We start from the raw sequence: 7,034 nt of genomic DNA, 5'->3' as shown, positions 1-7,034 counted from the left end.
AGCTGTTCAACAGTACTGCCACCTAGCTGGATATTCACCATACTCTTGTGCATGATTTCTCCTTCCTCAGGGCAATCTTTTACATTTGTCTTTATTGAATTTCATCTTGTTGATTTCAGACCAGTTCCTCAATTGATCAAGCCCATTTTGAATTCCAATTCTATTCTCCAAAGTGCTCCCAGCCCCTCCCAGCTTGGTGTCATCCACATTATTTTACAACCATACTCTCTCCTCTCCATGCGCAAGTCAGTAATGAAAATATTGACTAGTACCACACCCAGAACTGACCCCATGTGGGACCCCACTAGATTCATCTTCCCAGTTTGAAAGAGAACCATGGATAACTACTCTTCGAGGACAGTCTTCCAACCAGTTGTGCAGCCATTTTATAGCAATATCATTCAGATCACATTTCCCTAATCTGCTTATGTGGGATTGTGGCAAAAGCCCTTTAAAATGAAGATCTATCACATCTACCACTTTCCCACTATCCACTTGGCCAGTGATCCTTTCAAAGAAGGTTACTAGGTTGATTTGGCATGATATGTTCTTGACAAACCTATACTGGCTATTCCTTAGAACCCCATTATCCTCTAGGTATCTACAAACCAATTGCTTAATCATTTATTCTGGTATCTATCCAGATTTTGAAGTTTGACTGTCTGGTCTACAATTCCCTGGGTCCTCTTTGTTCCCATTGTAGAGCAGGCGGCCAACAAATTTGCCAGGCCCCTGGTCAGGAGGGGAGGCAGCTCTATGCTCTCTGAAAGGAAGGGTCCTCAGGTGGAAGGGGTGGGGCTGCAGCAGCCAGCTCTCAGAGCCGCACAGCTCTCCTATAGTAGCCAGAAGCCTTGAACCCTTTTGATTCGCTGGGCCCTTGGGCATCTGCCCTCTTTGTCTCCCCTTCCCTCTGTCGGCCGGCCTGTTGTAGAGACAGCTGCTCTCTGCCTTCCTTTTACATTCTGGGACCTCACCCAACCTCCATGAGCTCTCAAAGATAGCGAATAGTGATTCCAAGATTGCTCTACCTAGTTCCTTAAGTATGTGAGCCTGAATTCCATAGGTCCTGCCAACTGAAATACATCTACTTAGCTAAATAGTCTTTAACCTGCTCTTTCCTTATTTCGGCTTGTGTTCCTTTTCCCTTTTTGTTAACATTAACTGTACTGAGTATCTGGTCACCATTAACCTTTTTAGTGAAGACTGAAGCAAAACAAGGAGTAAAGGACTTTATTGATGTCATCTGTTATTAGCTCCCCTTCTCCACTAAATAGTGGACCTACATTCTCCATCTTTTGATTGCTCTCAAAGTATTATAGAACCTCTTTCATTGCTTTGGGGGTTTTCTCTTTTAAAATCACAACAGAGTTGTGGGTAGGCATTTGAATTTCATTCAATATGCACAGTTGCTCAATTCCCCACACACGCACCTGTCCTCAAACTGCTGTGATTTCTTCCAACTGCTGGGAGGCAGCACTCATATCTGCTTCCACCTCCCCACTGAGGCAGGCTCATGGAGGTTTACAGACTGGTCCCATCCCAGAGAGGAATGGGGAGGTGACAGGCCAGTCCTACCTCAGAGAGTAGTGAGGTTGTGGGCTAGAGGGATGTCTCATCTCATGAGGCTGGCAATCTGGCCTAGGGCAAGATTGGGCAGGGGGGTGAGAGCCCTGCCCGACTGGGAGAAACAGGGATGTGTAAGGAGTCATTTCCTGGCTGGGGGACTGAGGTGTGAGGAGGCCCTGTCCTTGTGGAGGGACTGGGGGTGAGACCAGGTTCTGCTGCTTGGAGCATGAGCAGTTGCGTTGGGGGGGCGGGTGTTCTATCCTGTCCCTCCACCCTGATCCCTGTGCCAGGACAGGGCTTTCTCACACCCTGATCCCCAATGGACCCTCTCATCCCCTTGCTTGTGCTCCAAGTGGTAGATCCCAATCACTATTTCTCACTAACTGGTATTGCAGAGTTTCCCCCCTTCTGCTGGGGATCACCTCATTGCCTTTCCCTGTCACCTGGCCAGACAGGAAACAACAGTGACCCTTTGGGCCAGAGCTGAGGATGGAGCACCCTGAGTCCTCATCCCTGCCCTCACTCCCTCACAAGCAGCCAAATTAGCCTAATACCATGATTTTTCCAACAGCCCCATGTCTGCCTCCCTGCTTCTGGGAACGCTGCTGTTCTGGGCTGTGAATGTCAGAGTTACACAGGGCCCTAAATGAGTCCCTTGCTACATATTGTGCCTTGGCCTTGTGGTTTTGTCCCTGCCTGTGGCTGCTGTTCTTTGTACTAATTCTCAGCACCTTGTCCACATTCCCATGGTCGGGTTCCCTTTGGATTTTCAGATCAAAAGAGCTCCCGATGAAGTCGCATTGGCCTCTCACTAGTCTTCCTGGCTTTCCAGTGCATCAGTCTAGTTTGCTCTTGTGCTTTTAACATTGTGTCTCTCCTGAGCTCCCGTTCCGCTATCTTCCCAGGGCACCTGTTCTGAGTTTGGGGAAGTCAGCTCTTTTCAACCCTGTTGTCCTGCTGCTCTGACTCCTTCCTTTCATTAGAGTAACCAAGAAACAGTATAATTTCAGGGTCACTTTTACCCAGATTCGCCAGTAATCCCTCCTACTGGTCTCTATTCCCTCTTTAGGGCTGGGTTACTCCCTCCACCTTCTGAAACAGTTCATTGTCCCCCAACGTGTTCCAAGAATGTATTAGCCATTTTGTATTTTGCTGTGTTTCATTTACAACAGCTATCCAGGTAGCAGAAGTCTCCCATTCCTGCTAGGTCTCATGTCATGGATATTGCTGGTGTTTGTTCTAGAAATGCATCATTGAACTTCTTATTCTCCTGAGTTAGTGGTCTATAGCAGACCCTGACTATGAGGGAGCAGAGTTTTTCAGAGCACAGAAGCTGATCTCTGAAGAGCTCTGACTTTGTAGAATGGTTGGTCAGGTGTTTGATGTAATGTCTAGAATCAGGAGTAAGGCACTGGGTGGGAGCCCAGACTCCTGGGTTTCATTACTACATCTGTTTATTTTAGACTGTGTGATCTTTATGGGTGGGACTGTTTCCCATTGTGTATCTGTGCAGCACCCAGCATGACAGGGCCCTGACATTGATTGGGGCCTGTGCAGTGTCTGGCATGACAGTGGCCATGATCTTAGCTGAGATCTGTGCAATACCTACCCTGATCTTGATTGGAGTATGAAGAGACTCCTCTGAGGCCTGTCCCACATTGTGTGCTGCCCATGCTAGGTTATGGAGGGACACCCAGGAATTGGGAAGCAGGGTTTATTTCACTTCATTGCATTTATGATGTGTCACTATGTCAGGAGCAACCGGCATGGGCAGCACTGGGGAATGCTTTAATGCCAGGCTAGTTGTGGAGACATGCAAATGGGGACATGAATGCTTGCCTACAGAAACGTGCCATTATTGGGTTTATCTGATAAGAACTACAACAGCATTGCAAAATGCATACCCATAGACCCACTAGATCAGTGTTTCTTAAACTGTGTTCCACGGCACACCTGTGTGTCATGAGGCAGTGGGAGGCGTGCCGCAGAGAACAACAGAGTTCAAAATGGCCTCCCTTAAAGGGGCAGGGACTTTTTTTTTTTTGCTCAATAACTTTCTCCCGACCCTTTTTTTTTGCTCAACAAGAAATCCTTGGTGTTCCTCATAAAATATAATTATTGTTTGGTGTTCCTCGGTCTTAAAAAGTTTAAGAAACACTGCACTAGATGCTTCCCAATTGACACAAGCCACCTCTCCATGCAGCATAGACTGCCCTAACCAGACAAACTCCTCCCATGCAGACACACCCACTGCCTCGCCCACACAATAACTTACCCCAGACCCCTTCCTAATTCAGTTAATAGACATGCCCTCTCCCAGGCATAGACAAATCAGCCTTCTGAAGCAGTACCCAGTCATACCACCAGTGTAGTCCTGTTCCTGTGCCAAGCTGTGTGTGGCAGCATGCCTGGGACCCAGGTAGTGCTGGCATGGGCCTCTCTCTGCCCATGGCTGGTTAGGGCTCCACACAGAACAGAGCAGGTGCTGCAAATCAAAAATCCTCCCTGCAGTGCTGGATCTTCAAGGCAAACGTCTCCAGTTTTTCAGAAGAGCAAAGCCACAAGTAGTCTGTCTGCTCCAGGTGCACCTTGTCCATGACTCTGTCCAGTGCACATCTGATACCAGCACCACTGTGCTCAAGATTTGAAGAGGGTGGGGCCCTGGGCTGGCCTGCCCTGAGCCGTTTTCTTCTTTGAAAACAGTTCTCTGTTGTTCTCAGACTTCCTAATAAAATGTGCCACACAAAAGGATTGAGGGGCACTGGCAGAGGTGGAGAGAGCCCAGGGCTGGGATAGCAAGGGGCTGTGGGTCAGGATTGAGGGGAATTGGCAGAGCTCAGGGGGAGCCCAGCATTTGGTTTTCTGGGAACTGCAGATCAGAACTGAGGGGCACTAGCAGAGCAGCTAAGGGGGAGCCCAGAGTCAGACTACTGGGGGCTGATCCAATTTCTCTTGCTCTGGGAAAGGCTGGAGGAGACAAGCATCCCTGGCGAGCAGAGCTGGGAGCCAGTGGTTAGCCCCAAAGCCTCCTCCTTTGGCAAGCAGAGGGGGGTTGGGGCTGGGGGGCAGTTGCCATGGAGATGCTGACTCTGGCTCAGTCCTGGCCCAGCCCGGTGCAGCAGGAGGTGTCTGCGCAGGTCACTGCGACGCCGGAACTGCCTGGCACAGTGGGTGCAGCCGAAGTCAGCCCGGTAGGAGCCAGGCCCGGCACTCAGCTCAGGGCTCTGGTTCTCCTTGGCTGGCCCCTGCCCACGGGACTTGTGCCAGCGCCAGTGAGAGGCCAAGTTGGCTGGGCAGCCAAAGGCCTTGAGGCACTGAGGGCAGCGGTACTCCACACGGGCCAGGCCTAAGCAGCCATGCCGGGCCAGCGAGGGTGGGTCGCCATAAGCCTGGTGGCACAGCTGGCACACAATAGCCCCCCATCCTGAGGAGGAGGGGGAGGCTGCTGGTAGCAGGAGCTTCTGGGGTAGAGGGCATGATGCTGGAAGCCCATTTGCTCCTGGGGGGTTCCCCTGGTTGGGGGGCAGTGGTGGGAGGCAGCCTGGAGGCCAGGGATTGGCACCAAAGGGCTCAGCTGAGGGGGCTCGGATCCGGTAGGAGGCTGGGCCTGCCTTGTGTGTTCTTTTCACTAGGAAACCGCGGGGCATTTTGAGCACTGGGGGCTCTCTTGACCTGTCTGGGTCTTGGTGCCAAGTCTGGAGGCTCCCTCAGCCTGTAAGAACTTCACTGTTGTCAGCCCTGGAGGCTCTTGCAGCCAACCTAGCCTTGGCTCTGGGAACTCTCTGGGTTTGTCTACACCTCCGTGCCAGTTCTGGTGACTCCCTCAGCCTGCCTGCACCTCAATGCCAGTTTTGATGGCTTCCTCAGCCAGTCTGTACCTTGATGCCAGTTCTGGTGACTCCCTCGGTCTGTCTACACCTCTGTGCCGGTTCTGGTGACTCCCTCGGCCTGTCTGCACCTCTGTGCCGGTTCTGGTGACTCCCTCGGTCTGTCTGCACCTCTGTGCCGGTTCTGGTGACTCCCTCGGTCTGTCTGCACCTCTGTGCCGGTTCTGGTGACTCCCTCGGTCTGTCTGCACCTCTGTGCCGGTTCTGGTGACTCCCTCGGTCTGTCTGCACCTCTGTGCCGGTTCTGGTGACTCCCTCGGTCTGTCTGCACCTCTGTGCCGGTTCTGGTGACTCCCTTGGCCTGTCTGTACCTTGATGCAAGTTTTGGTGACTCCCTCAGCCCGTCTGCACCTTGGTGCTGATTCTGGTGACTCTCTCGTCCTGCCTGCACCTCGGTACTGGTTCTGGCAGCTCCCAAAGCCCGTCTGCACCTTGGTGCTGGTTCTGAGAGCTGTTTGCACCTCCGTGCCAGTTCTGGTGACTCCTCAGCCTGTCTGGACCTTGTTGCCAGTTCTGGCGGTTCCCTTGGACTTTAGCACCATTCCCACTCCCTTCAGCCTATGTAGCCCATATGTCCCAGACCTGTATATAAAGTCCTCACCCCTATTGTGCAGCCCCACAGCTCCAGATGGTCGGGCTGGGGAAGCCAATGGCCAGGGGGTTGGCAGCAGGGTAGGAGGTCCCCAAGGAGTGAGGGGCAGTGGCAGATGGCAGGTGCTCCCCACACATGCTCCTTGCACGCGCCAGGCACAAAGGACCCCCTATTATAGGCACAGTACGTGCTGTGGGGTTCCAATTAGTCATCCCCTCCCCCCAGTCAGAGAAATGACACTGGAGCTAGGCTGTGCGGTAGGAGGTGTAGGGAGTTATTAACTCTTTACTGCACTCCCGAGATGCACATGGAGAAGGAGGGAGCTCTGATTCAGTTTCTAAAGAGGATCAGGGATAGAGTGCACAGAGCAGGATTGCCTCTTAAGGTTTATTTCTCCTGTACATGCTGTGGGTGCATTATCAGTCCCTAGTCTTCCCCCAATCCCACCATGGTATAGGCTTGTCCCCTACAATCATCCATGTGTTGTCATTTATTCATCCACATAGTCAGTCGCATTGTTTGTCATCATGTTTGACTTTAATAATTTGCTTTTAAATGTACACTGTATGAGCTTTTTGTTATACCTGTGAATTGCTTATGGTTTCTTAACACTACATTTGTCTTTACTGACTTTATTATGGTATCCTCCTGTATTTTTTTCTTCTTCATATGCATTTCCTTTTTATTGGGTTAAATTCATGGGAAGGTTTTTTGTTTTGTTTTTAATAGTTTCTATTGCTTTCCCTGTTGTAATTAATTTTATTATTTATTTATTTATTTATTTAATGTATTTTAATATATATCTTGATTTTATTCTTATATAAAATTTTATTAGTTACCTCTATCATTGCATTAACTATTTTGTTATTTTTATTAATTATATTATGCATTATGTATTATTAAATCTTATCATTTAGTATTATGTGGTTATGTTGTTTTTATAATTGATCAGTTAAATGTTGTTAATAGTACTTTTAATAGGCATACTT

Source organism: Pelodiscus sinensis, chromosome 11 (genome assembly GCF_052426305.1).
Source record: "Pelodiscus sinensis isolate ZL-2025 chromosome 11, ASM5242630v1, whole genome shotgun sequence".
Taxonomy (NCBI): domain Eukaryota; kingdom Metazoa; phylum Chordata; order Testudines; family Trionychidae; genus Pelodiscus; species Pelodiscus sinensis.
This window is presented reverse-complemented; position numbering follows the sequence as displayed.